The sequence below is a fragment of the Hyperolius riggenbachi genome, chromosome 1 (assembly GCF_040937935.1).
Source record: "Hyperolius riggenbachi isolate aHypRig1 chromosome 1, aHypRig1.pri, whole genome shotgun sequence".
Lineage (NCBI taxonomy): Eukaryota > Metazoa > Chordata > Amphibia > Anura > Hyperoliidae > Hyperolius > Hyperolius riggenbachi.
The window spans coordinates 8,628,433-8,642,723 of NC_090646.1; positions in this window are offsets into that span (position 1 = coordinate 8,628,433).

Below are 14,291 nucleotides of genomic sequence, written 5' to 3' on the forward strand. Positions count from 1 at the left end.
GCGAGGCCTTAAAGCTGCAGTGGCCCAGTTATGAGAAATTAGCCTGGCCACTGGGGGGGGGGGGGAGGGGTAACACTCAAGTGGTTAAATGTCCATAGGAAAGCATTACTTGCAATTTCACATTGCAGCATCTACTCTAAATACCCATCACTCTGATGCACCCCATGAATACCAGCGGAGCTGTGAGCTCTCTTGCTGTGCAATGCTGTGCAGCAGTGGCTGGATAGTGTAATGGTTAAGGGCTCTGCCTCTGACACAGGAGACCAGGGTTCGAGTCTCGGCTCTGCCTGTTCAGTAAGCCAGCACCTATTCAGTAAGGAGTTCTTTGGGCGAGACTCCCTAACACTGCTACTGCCTACTGAGTGCGCTCTAGTGGCTGCCTCGCAAGCGCTTTGAGTCCGACAGGAGAAAGGCGCTATACAAAAAAAGAATTATTATTATTATCCCTCCATGCTGCATTTTGAAAAAAAAAATTGTGGCAATCCATTTTCGCCATGGTTTTTCAACATTACAGCAATTTTTACACAATTTTGCTGTGATTTTAATGCAAGTCAATAAATATAGAGTACTTTTTTCCCCAAACCCAAACGCAGTGTGGACAGATCCCAATGCGCTCATCCGTGGGGCCCTCAGTGTACATGCACACATGCTACACATGTTGTAAGTCACACGCCCATGGCCACAACCAATCATAATCCTCCTGCCATCATATTCCCTCTCTACAAATCAGCTGACATGCTGGTGCACACAGGTATGACATCATTGCACACACCGGCACAATAGTAAATCATTATAATCAGAAACAGTTTATTACAAACCAGAAGACTGCTTCTAAGTCTCTCTGGTGCCAGGAGGCATGCTGGGATTTGCAGTTCAGCATCAAAAAACCATAAGACTTAGATCCTTTAGCTTCCTTTAGCTTAGTAGCATTGTAAAGCTACAACTCCCAGCATGCCCTTCTCACAACAGAACCACATGATTATAGCATTGTCTGACTATTCAAGATCCCCCTCCTTGCCATAATCCTATTGGCTGATACAGCACTCATGCTCATTGGCTGGTTTAAAACTGAAGTAATCAGTGATAGAGAAATATGCTTCTATCTAGGTGTATGTAAGGTGAAACATAACATAGTGGTACATAGATAAGGCTTCTAAATACATGTCTCAGTGTCATGCTGGACACCTGAGGCCATAAATAATGGTGCCATAACTATGTGAAAAGTGAATGCTAGGTACCATACAACTTTCTGGCAGATTTACCTGCCAGATTGATGATTTCCAAAGTGTCCAGTCTGAATTTCAATCAATTTTTCAATTTTCTGCTCTTTTTTTTATCGTTTTTTTAGATCGTTTTTTTTTTTAATCAATTTTCAGAAAATTGAAAAATAGATTGAAATTCAGATTGGACATGTTGGAAATAAATAATCGATCTGGCAGGTAAATATGCCAGAAAATTGTACGGTGTTTACCTAGCACAGTGATGGCTAACCTTGGCACTCCAGCTGTGACAAAACTACAAATCCCATCATGCCTCTGCCTCCCCGAGCTATGCTTAGAGCTGTCAGAGTCTTGCAATGCCTCATGGGGCTTGTAGTTCCACCACAGCTGGAGTGCTAAGGTTAGCCATCACCGACCTAGCATAACAGCTGATTGCTGTGTGATTGCAAGGAGCTGAGAACAATACAGCAGCCCTCAAACCTGACATCTACTGGTGATGGAGAAGATGACCACAATAGCTTTGGAAATGTCACAGGAACCTGCTAGTCTGGTGTGTACAATGGGTGTGATTCAGTAAAGTAAATAGCGCAAGTAACCTCCTGTTACTCACGCTATTATATCAGTGCGCCTTAAAGAGAACCTGTAACCAAAAAAAGTTTCCCTGCGGGGTACTCACCTCGGGAGAGGGAAGCCTCAGGGTCCCAATGAGGCTTCCCCCTCCCCTGCAGGCAATCCAGAGCTGGCTTCCCTGAAGTGTCCCGGAATCCTCCCTCAACAAGCCTGACAAGCGCTGTTTTATTTACCTTGCCTGGCTGCAATGGGGGGCGCTGTTGCGGCTCTTAGCATGGAGATAGGTGAAAAAAGCCGATATCCGCTTGGTCCGCTCTACTGTGCAGGCACAGAAGACTTGATCGGCTATTTCCGCCTATCTACGAGCATGGAGCCAATACTGCGCCTGTGCTGGAGCCGGGAGGGTAAATATTTACATCCCTGCTGTTTGGGGAGCTGTGTGACCGAGGAGGACGGGGGAGGCCTCAATAGGATGCAAAATGCTTCCCCCACCCGAGGTGAGTACCCCTCAGGGGAGGTTTTTCTTGTTACAGTGTGAGGAAACGCGGAAAAGCCGCCGCTAGTACTCAGAGTAAGGCGGCGGATTCCGCGTTCAACATGGCAGCTGGCGCGCAGTTGGAGCGCAGAGAAACCGCCGCATGCCCAGACAACAGGGCGGCGGATTCCGCGTCCGGCACGGCAGGTTGCACGCATAGGCTTACTCCTATCAGCAATGCTGAATGTGGAGAAAATTCCACATGCACAGACAACGCTGCGGCGGATTCTGCATCCAACACGGCAGAAACATTACAACACATGTCTGGTGTGGCTGGGACTGATAGTCCACACAGGTTCAGAAGGACGCGCGCGCGCAGAGAGGCAGGGCCTTTATGACAGTCAGAAGGGGGTCAGCTGACCAAGCCGGTCAGCTGACAAATTCAGCAGCTTTCATTGGTCCAGCACTTAGGGGAGGTGCAGGAGAGTGCTGGTGTATATATACTGGGTGCTGGTCATTCCTCTGGTGTCTGGCGTTGCGATCACTACGTGGTAGCACTCAGACCCTGTCAGTATCTGTGTTATATTAGACCAGTTTCCAAGGTGTTGATGACCACGGAACTCACACCTTAGTCTAGCAAATTCTGTTATCATCTGTGTTATTATCTAGACCAGTTTCCAAGGTGTTGATGACCACAGAGCTCATACCTTAGTCTAGGAATAGTTGATTATTTGTTATGATCTTCTGCTTTCCTGACCATTCTTCTGATCTCTGATTCTGTACCTTTGTCATTCTGATACTCTGTTACCAAACTCGGCTAGTCTTAGGATTCTGCATCTGTCTCCTGTCTCTGTACCTGATCTGTCAGTCTGTTGCCGACCTGGCTTGTCCGACCTCGAGAACTATTTCTCCTGTTGGGAAATAGTTCACAGACCTGTCAGTGACATTTCACCTTTGGTGTCACTCACTCTCTGATCCTTCCTACTCCCAGCCTGGCTCCGCCCCTTGGGGAGCCTCAGGCCTTGGAAGGAATCTGTTCTCAGGGCAGTACCTCCTACTACCTCGCACCCACTGTAAGGGTGCTCTCCTCAAAGTATTTCTGTTGCACCAAAACACTCTCATCACTCAGGTGTCCAGAGGGGAAGCAGGAGATTTGGGCGCATGAGACAAGTGGACAAAAAGGGCGCCCCATTCACTCCCATTATAAATATCGTTTACCGGGCGCCGAACAGAGAAAAAAAGGCGCCGGAGATTATTAACGTTTTAACAAACGGCGTCCGGAGATTTTTAAGGATTTATAACTATGTTTGTGATGATTTAACTCTACAAAATGAGCCCGTGACGAATAACGTTTATAAATATACTAAATCACTATTTCTAAAACATTTCTAAAACATTATTATTCACCCCAAAAAAAATTACTTACATTTTTTTATTTACATTTTTTATTTATTAATGTCTGTAAAACATTATTATCCATAGGGGGTCTTAGGTTTAGGCACCAACAGGGGGATCTTAGGTTTAGGCACCAACAGGGGGGTCTTAGGTTTAGGCACCAACTGGGGGGTCTTAGGTTTAGGCACCAACAGGGGGGTCTTAGGTTTAGGCACCAACAGGGGGGTCTTAGGTTTAGGCACCAACAGGGGGGTCTTAGGTTTAGGCACCAACAGGGGGGTCTTAGGTTTAGGCACCAACAGGGGGGTCTTAGGTTTAGGCACCAACAGGGGGGTCTTAGGTTTAGGCACCAACAGGGGGTCTAGGGGTTAGGGATAGGTACAGGGAGGGTTTTAACAAACGTAAATATAAGTTTCAGTTTACAAATACGGAAGATTAACGTTTTAAGAATAGCCGATCTCATACACATTATTTAGTGATTTATAAATTCTTAAAACACTATTTCTAAACGAAATTCTACACAATATTTCAATAAACAATAACACTGTTTATCGTTTACACCATGCGCCCTTTTTTCCCGACACTCTTTTTTGATGTACGCATCCAGAGGCTAGAGATATATCTGATTATCGGTGATACTGCAGATCATCTATAATCGAGTATATATCTGCATTCTTGGTGATAATGCAGATCACCGGTAATCAGATCCTCTCTGTGTTACACCGATCATTACAGAACGCCAGACCAAACCCAAATGGACGCACTGTATACCCATGTTGAAGTCCTGACCACCGCGGTAAACCAACTTTCAGCGGCGGTTTTGAACAGACCCAGACATGTCAGATATTTGGGGCGGTTCAGGAACTTCAATGAGTGCGATCTCCTCTTAGCACATACATACGCATGCCTGTACCTGAAAAATTTTCTGGTCACAGATCTGACTTCCGAAATTTTAGGAGTAGAGTGTTATCATACTTTGAGTTGAGACCTGATTCTTCAGGAACTATGGCCCAAAGGGTTACATTTATTAAAACTTTGCTATCAGGTGATTCTCAGACCTGGGCGTACAGTCTGCCTGACGGAGACTTGGCCCTAACCTCGGTAGAGGAATTTTTTAAAGCCATGTCTATAATTTACGATGATCCAGACATTGCCTCGACTTCTGAGCGGAAGCTCAAACAGTTACGTCAAGGCAAAAGTCCGGTGAAAGATTATGCTGCTGAATTTAGGAAGTGGTCAGTATCAGCCAGGTGGGAGACCTTTGCCCTTTTAGATTGCTTCTTATCAGGGTTGTCAGATGAGGTTTCCGATCTTATGTTGAGTCAGCCTGAACCTAAGTCCATCGACGAGGCCATTTCATCGGCCATCAGGATAGATCGCCGGCTGCGCTATCAGAGGCAGACTCGGGGTAGTAGCCATGTGAGAATGGTACCCCACACTGCGTCTCCTGTGACTCCACCCCCTCCCGTCTCGCCTCCCCCTGAGCCAATGCAGATTGGGGGTAGTACCCTGGGCGTGCAATTTTTACCCCTAGAGGATAAACGGTTACTTCTTCCTTGTATGATTACATGGGAGGATAAATCTGAAGTCTCTGAGGCCTTCATTGATTCAGGCTCAGCGGCTAATTTTATGGATTACGAATTTGCAAAGAAATTAGGTGTTCCACTCACTCCGGTTAAACCACCCCTTCAGGTTACGGCAGTGGATGATTCTCCCTTACAGCGTAACCATCCGCTGTCTCAGACACCAGAGGTGGAAGTCACCGTAGGGGTGCTGCATAGGGAGAAGTCGTAGTTTTTTGTTTTGCACATGATAACCTCCACAATCATCCTTGGCATGCAATGGTTACGCCTTCACTCTCCTCAGATAAATTGGGCTACCGGTCAGCTAACGAGCTGGTCAGCCCACTGTTTCCGTCATTGTTTAGTGAAGGTGACCTTAGGCCAGACCAGGATTCATGTGGAGGGTGTTCCGGAACCATACGTTGAGTTTTCGGATGTGTTCTGCCCCAAGGCTGCCGATAAATTACCTCCTCATCGCCCTTTCGATTGCCCCATTGATCTCCGATCGGGTTGTATGCCCCCTAGAGGTCATCTGTACAATTTGTCTGGGCCAGAAAAGGTGGCCATGCAAGAATACATCCGTGAAAACTTAGCTAAGGGATTCATTCGCCCTTCCCGGTCGCCTGCCGGAGCAGGTTTCTTTTTTGTATAAAAAAAAGACGGAGGCCTTCGGCCATGCATTGATTACCGGGGACTGAATAAAATCACAGTTAAAAATCGATATCCGTTACCTTTGATAGACGATTTATTCACCCACGTCACCAATGCGAAGATTTTTTCGAAATTGGATTTGCGGGGTGCATACAATCTGGTGCGAATCAGAGAGGGCGATGAATGGAAAACGGCCTTTAACACACCCGACGGGCATTACGAGTACCTGGTGATGCCCTTCGGGTTGTGTAACGCCCCCGGTCGTCTTCCAGGAACTCATTAATGAAGTTTTCAGGGAGGTGTTGGGTAAATTTGTCCTAATATACCTGGACGACATACTGATCTTCTCAGACAACCTCTCTAAGCACAGAGCTCATGTCAAATTCATGCTGCACAAGCTTAGACAAAACAGGCTTTATGCTAAATTGGAGAAATGCATTTTTGAGGTGACATCTGTCGCTTTTCTGGGATACATAATTTACACCTCAGGCCTTTCTATGGATCGCGCCAAAGTCTCTGCTGTCCTGGAATGGCCTCAGCCAGTAGGACTCAAATCTCAGGAGACCTGATCTGGGTGTCCACACGTCATTTGACCCTGAAACAACCCTCGGCCAAGTTAGGTCCCAGGTTTGTGGGCCCTTTTTCTGTGACCAGGAAGATCAACAATGTTACTTATGCCATTGATCTTCCTGCCAGCATGTGTGGTGTGAGATCTTTTCATGTGTCCCTGCTTAAGCCAGCTGTCCATGTGGGTGTCACTCCTCCTCCTCCTGTGATGGTAGACGACCAACCTGAGTATGAAGTGGAGAAAATTTTAGACTCACGGGTAGTGCAGAATTTACTACAGTATCTGGTGCACTGGAAGGGGTATGGTATGGAGGAGAGAACATGGGTACCTGAGTGTCGCATGCATGCGGACAAACTAAGAAGGGAATTCCACACTCGATATCCCGAGAAACCGGGTAGGAGTTGTCTGGAGTCCACTCCTCGGGGGGGGGGGGGTACTGTGAGGTAACGCGGAAAAGCCACCGCTAGTACTCAGAGTAAGGCGGCGGATTCCGCGTTCAACATGGCAGCTGGTGCGCAGTCGGAGCGCGGAGAAACCGCCGCATGCCCAGACAACATGGCGGCAGATTCCGTGTCCGACGTGGCAGGTTGCACGCATAGGCTTACTCCTATCAGCAATGCTGAATGTGGAGAAAATGCCACATGCACAGACAGCGCTGCGGCGGATTCCGCATCCAACACGGCAGAAACATTACAACACATGTCTGGTGTGGCTGGGACTGATAGTCCACACAGGTTCAGAAGGACGCGCGCGCGCAGAGAGGCAGGGCCTTTATGACAGTCAGAAGGGGGTCAGCTGACCAAGCCGGTCAGCTGACAAATTCAGCAGCTTTCATTGGTCCAGCACTTAGGGGAGGTGCAGGAGAGTGCTGGTGTATATATACTGGGTGCTGGTCATTCCTCTGGTGTCTGGCGTTGCGATCACTACGTGGTAGCACTCAGACCCTGTCAGTATCTGTGTTATATTAGACCTGTTTCCAAGGTGTTGATGACCACGGAACTCACACCTTAGTCTAGGAAATTCTGTTATCATCTGTGTTATTATCTAGACCAGTTTCCAAGGTGTTGATGACCACAGAGCTCACACCTTAGTCTAGGAATTGTTGATTATTTGTTATGACCTTCTGCTTTCCTGACCATTCTTCTGATCTCTGATTCTGTACCTCTGTCATTCTGATACTCTGTTACCAAACTTGGCTAGTGTTAGGATTCCGCATCTGTCTCCTGGCTCTGTACCTGATCTGTCAGTCTGTTGCCGACCTGGCCTGTCCGACCTCGAGAACTATTTCTCCTGTTGGGAAATTGTTCACAGACCTGTCAGTGACACTTCACCTTTGGTGTCACTCACTCTCTGATCCTTCCTACTCCCAGCCTGGCTCCGCCCCTTGGGGAGCCTCAGGCCTTGGAAGGAATCTGTTCTCAGGGCAGTACCTCCTACTACCTCGCACCCACTGTAAGGGTGCTCTCCTCAAAGTATTTCTGTTGCACCAAAACACTCTCATCACTCAGGTGTCCAGAGGCTAGAGATATATCTGATTATCGGTGATACTGCAGATCATCTATAATCGGGTATATATCTGTATTCTCAGTGATACTGCAGATCGCCGATAATCAGATCCTCGCTGTGTTACACTGATCGTTACATACAGGTTTTCTTTTATTTTAAGTCCCTGCACACTATAGACTTGATTCATGAAAGTGTGATAAATGCTATCACAACAGTTATCATGCAATTTGCAGCGTGCAAAGGTTACTCTGTGTGATAAGCGGAGGTTTGCACGCAATCACGTGCACGCTTCATGTGATCATGCATGTGATCATGCGCAAAATGACCCCCCCCCCCCCCACACACACACACACACTTTTGGGGGAGGAAAAGTGTGTCTTATAGTCCGAAAAATACGGTACTCAATGACCAATTGTGAGATTTGTGGTCTTTGTAATGAATAATTTTTATTGAAATAAAACAATTCTGATTGGCTGTTTTTGGCTCCACCCTTTTCTGAATTTTAACCCCAGTCACCAAAAGGCCAACTGTACCAGGTTTGAGTCTTTGCCATTAACAGCAATGCAATTTTACCCTTGAAAATCAATATGTGAATTTTGATTGGCTTTTGTAGGCTCCACCCACTTTTCTGAATATCAATCCCAGTCACCCAGTGACCAACTGTGCAAAGTTTTAGAACTCTACCATTAACAGTGTAAGAATGGCTGCAGTTTACATTTTCCCAGTAAAATGTGTTTTTGTCTCCACCCACTGATGACCTGGCATTTCCTGGGAATGCACTTCTTTGGTGTTGGTGTTGGCTGTGGCCACTTTTTCTAACCCTAACACACAATTACTCAATGACCAAGTTTGTGAGATTTGTGGTCTTTGGCATGAATAATTTGCATTTAAATAAAGCAAATCTGATTGGCAGTTTGTGGCTCCACCCCCTTTTCTGAATTTGAACCCCAGTCACCCAATGACCAACTGTACCAGGTTTGAGGCTTGTTCCAGTAACAGCGCAACAATGGCAGCAATGAAATATTCCCCTTGAAAATCAATAGGTCAATTTTGAGGCTGTTTTTGTAGGCTCCACCCACTGAATATTAATCCCAGTCACCCAGCGACCAACTGTGCAAAGAACCCTACCATTAACAGTGTAAGAATTGCTGCAATTCACATTTTCCTAGTGAAATTTGTATTTGTCTCCGCCCACTGGTGACCCCGGCGTTGCCCGGGCATCTATTTGGCTGGTGTTGGCCAGTGTTCCTTGAAAACCCCTGATCATGAATTTGAATAAATCCGACCATGGCAGTTTCAAAATCCAGATACGCCGTGATCGTGATCCGGATTTGATGCGGACTTCCAGGTTCGACTCGGTATTTAGCCGTGATTACAAGTAGAATCAACATTAAAGTTAATAGCAAAGCCCCAATACATGCTACAATCACCAAAATTGAATGGATTATAAAGGTGAGAAGTGGCTACAATTAAAGAACTTTTAGTTTTTGAGAAAATTCGATTTTAAAGTAAGAGAGTAAGGAATTATCACTTTAAATGTAGGTAATAATAGAAATAGCTTGTTTTAAACAAGGAAATACACTTTCAGCAACCACAGAGTCCCTAGGAAAGTGCAACCATGAAGGCAGGCAGGTGATGAGTCCCTTGGCACCTGGCAGTGGTACCACTTTAGGAGGATGAGTGGTCGACACCACAAAAACACCATGAGTGTTCTTTGTAATTTTTGCAGCAATAGCAATGACATGGCAGCAGAGTTCTCCGTGGACCCTGGCAGTGGGAACACAGAAACAGGAGCAGGGGAGTTTCTGGGCTAAATTGCATCCAGGGCGAGGGTGTAAAAATTGCGCCCCCTTCCCCCCCATCCTGTGGACTCGCGAACCCTTCCTCTTTAGGGACAGTCACACAGCCACAGGTCACAAGTAGATCTGCTTGCTTACTTACTAATGACCAACCACTCATCCAGGAGGAAGCAAGGACCAGGAAAACATACAGGTGGAGAGAGTGGAAAGCCGACTCCTCCATGGGCAGTACCGCTACAGGACATCAGGTGTCATCATGCGGTGGTGACAAGATGATGACTTGACGTCTGATGCAGGCAGCCCAGGAAGAGTCAAGGAAGGTGATCATGCTTGTTAACCTCTTTCTTCTTCCGTATGGCTGCACCACACGTCACCAGCTCCCTAGCAGTTATGTCCTTCTGCCTGCGCCCCCCTTCTTCTACTTGCCAGTCTGCATCCAGGGCGATCACCCTGTCCGCACTGCTGAAGAAACTGCCCTGAGCAGGAGGAGGACTAAGCAGTCAGCACGGCAGCACAGAAGACCATAGCACCTAACTGGTGGTACTACAGCATGATAATGCTGCCCAAAAATGTAAGCATCCATAGACCCTGGTGGTGGGAACACAGACTGCAGTAGTGTATAATAACATTGGCGGAAGCAGGAGGAGGAGGACTAAGCACTCAGCAGCAGCACAGAAGACCATGGCACCTCACTGGTGGTACCACAGCATGAAAATGCTGCCCAAAAATTACAACATCCATGGATACTGGTGGTGGGAACACAGACTGCAGTAGGGAAATGCCGCAGCAGGAGGAGCAGCGTGTTTCAGCAGCCATGGGGCATGACGGGTGGCACCACAGCAAAAAATTAAATGAACCAAGCCAATAAAGAGTACTAAGTTCAAACTTGCATTGGAAAGGCAGGAATTAAGAAAACAAATTCCAGCCGCTTCATGTCCCCCTGTCGCCAACAGCAGGGGCCAGGAACTCACCTTCCACCCAAGCCTGGTTAATTTTGAGGAAGGTGAGTTTGTCCACAGAGGCATTGGACAGCCGAGATCAGTCACCGGCTGCACTGAACCATCTCTCAGAGAAGGGGGGCAGCACAGGACTTCCAAGACGTACTTAGCAAGCTTACTCCAGATCTCCAGTCTCTTGACCCAGTACTCCATGGGGTTCACGGGGCTGTCAGTATCAAGCCTGCTAAATCACCCCATGTAGTCAGACACCATGCTGGTCAGTTGGAGGAGGATGCTGTGGCTGGCAACTCTGCTCTTGGCAGCTCCACTGCATACAGGCTCTTCTTTAGGCTCAGCATGTCTCTGGGACACTGGATGCTGCTGCTGATGCATCTAGTGGCTGCAGGCACCTGTTGCTGGGTTGGCAGAATAGCAACAGTGGGGGTGAAAGGCTGGGGGAAGTCTTCCTGCAGTCTGTGCACAAGGGCCCTCTGCAACTCCCTTGTGCAGTGCTCGGTGGTGGATAGCGACATGAACTGTCCCAACTTCCCCTTCAGATGCAGGTCCAGGGCCAAGGTCATCCAGATGTCCTCCCTTTCACGCATCTGGATCACCTGGGAGTCCCTGCAAAGGCAGCACAACATGTGTGAAGTTATGGAGAAGAGGTGGGCATTGCCAGACACATCTTCATCGTCCTTTCCCGAGAAGACATGCCTGTCCTTGTCTTCCTGCACTGTGTCCTCCTGAAACTGTCACCCCCACACAAAGCCAGCAGCACTCTGCTGCTCCCCCTCAGCATCCAGGTTTGGGACCTCCAACTTTTCCTCCACTACCTGAAAGTCATCGTCCTCCTTTTCCTGTGAGGTGGACTGTGCTGCCAACTGCTCCTCATCCAGCTGGGTCAGGGCTGCCTCACCCCTCTTCCATCAGATCACACATTGCCCTGTCCAGCAAACAAACCAGGGGCACCCACTCACAGATGGATGCCTGGTCCCGGCTCACCATCTTGGTTCCCTGCAGGAAGGGAGCCAAGACCAGGCACACTTACTGCATGTGTGTCCACTGAGCTGAGGAGATCAGCTGCTGGTTGGCGGAGCTGTAGACATTTGCCTCACAGACGTATCTGTGAAGAGCCGTCCTGTGGTGGCACAGCTGCTCCAACATCGCCAGATTCGAGTTCTAGCAGTTGGGACATCTATGATCAGGCCGTGTAATGGCTGGCCCTCGCATGAGCGGAGCAGCGGAAATGGTGCATCAGCTTCCATGCAGCTTCCAGCAGCTGGTCCATCCCTGGGTAGGTGCGCAGGAAGCTCTGCACCACCAAATTGAGGACATGCGCCAAACAGGGAATGTGGTAGAGTTCTCCCATGCGTACTGTAATCAGCAGGTTGGCCACAATCAGATACCACATAACCAACAATGAGGCCTCTGTGGGTCAGCCACCTCTGCTCCTGCTCCCTGAGGGCGGCCAGGATGTGGGTGGCCATAAGCTTATCCTTCCCAAGGCTGACCAATTTCAGCAGCACTTGACAGTGGCAAGGCTTTGCGTTGCTGCTGAGGCGGGCTTGCTTTCGGGGTGTGGAGGAAATTCTTTATTTTTCTTTGTCTAAGCCAATCAATCACCTTTCAAAATGTTCTTTAGCCTCGTACACAAGCTGGATGGTCCTCAGCCTAATTGCCCGGCTATGTATTTGGCTGGTGTTGGCTCCGCTCCCAACTTTTCCTAACCCTAACACACAATTACTCAATGACCAAGTTTATGAGCTTTGCAGTCTTTGGCATCAATAATTTGCATTGAAATGAAACAAATCTGATTGGCTGTTTGTGGCCCCACCACCTTTTCTGAATTTGAACCCAAGTCACTCAATGACCAACTGTACCAGGTTTGAGGCTTGTGCCATTAACAGTACAAAATAGCAATGTCAGAATCTGCTCTGCTGGACTTGATTCTCTGGACTGTGTTGTTTCCTATGCAGTTTGCATAGTGCAGTCCAGGGAAAAGAGACCTTTCTGTCAGTTTAAAAGGCTGACTGATTTGCATCCACTTCTCATGCAAATTGCTTATCTGCTTCCTTTGAAGGTTTCTAGTATAAATGTCATTTCCTCCCAGAATTCCTTGCTCGACATAGTTCCTCTGTAGGGAAACTAACCTTAGAGCCTCAGCATCTTGTTACTATATTCTAGTGTAGTTAATTCTTGGGGAGTGCTCCTTGCATTCCTATTTAGTGCAGTCAGCTAGTGTATAACTATACTGCCTATTCTGTCTTGTCTTGTCTGTGCGATTGCACTATCGCCAGCGGTGGCTGATAGTGAATCCTTCTGTTCTCTTCTTAGATCGCATTCGCCCTAGCGTTAGAGGTGGTGGATCTCTCTTGTCTGAACTTTGGAGTATAACCTTAGCTGCGGTTGCTACTGGTTACTCCTTCTGTTTGTCTTGTCTGGAACGAACGCTTGCTGTTGTCTGGTGTGAGGTAACCGATTAGCAAGCGTTCCTCTCTTGTCTGAACCTTGGAGTATAACCTTAGCTGCGGTTGCTACTGGTTACTCCTTCTGTCTGTCTTGTCTGGAACGAACGCTTGCTGTTGTCTGGTGTGAGGTAACCGATTAGCAAGCGTTCCTCTCTTGTCTGAATCTTGGAGTATAACCTTAGCTGCGGTTGCTACTGGTTACTCCTTCTGTCTGTCTTGTCTTGTCCATGTGATTGTACTGTCGCCAGCGGTGGCTGACAGTGAAACATTCTGTCCTGTTCCTAGATCGCATTTGCTCTAGCGTAGAGGCGGTGAATCTCTCTTGTCTGTACCTTGGAGTATAACCTTAGCTGCGGTTGCTACTGGTTACTCCTTCTGTCTGTCTTGTCTGTAATGAACGCTTGCTGTTGTCTGGGTGAGGCAACTGATTAGCAGATGTTCGCATTATCTGTTTGTTTTCATTCTCCGTCTTTGATTCTTTAGTCAGGGTTGGTACGTTTTGTCACTGTTGCGCTTAACGTGTGGTGACCGTACCGTTAACGCACTTCTCTTTGTTGCGCATATCATGCGGGGACCGCGTTTAGCTAGTTCGTTTGTTATTTTCCTTGGCATTCAGATTGTGGTTATTTACTGTGTCTTCCTAACTCAGTTCACGCTCTGTCTTTACTCTGTCTTGTGTTGTTGATAGCCATCGCCTCACTTGCGATTAGCTTTCTTACTCTGGTCTGTTCTGATGTGATATGTCTAGCGTCGCTGGGTGCCGACTAGATTGGTAGACGTTCACATAGTCTGCCTCTGTTCTTGCTTTCTTCTGAGTTGCTACTTTGTTTGCTCTGTTCTGTTTCAAGTCGTGCAATTCCAATCTGACATCTGTGGTTGTGCAGAGAACCTGCTTCTCTGTACTCCACAGCTCCACCTGTTGATTGGAATTTCCCTCTGCACATGTGTTTGCACATACTGGGTACAATTCTTCCATGATTGTGGGCATTTCCATCTGCTTCAGCGCACCTGTTGGTGGAAATCGACCACAGATCATTACAAGCAACAATTACATATTCCACTTGAAAATCAATAGGTGAATTTGATTTGTTTTTGTAGGCTCCACCCACTTTTCTGAATATTAATCCCAGTCACCCAAC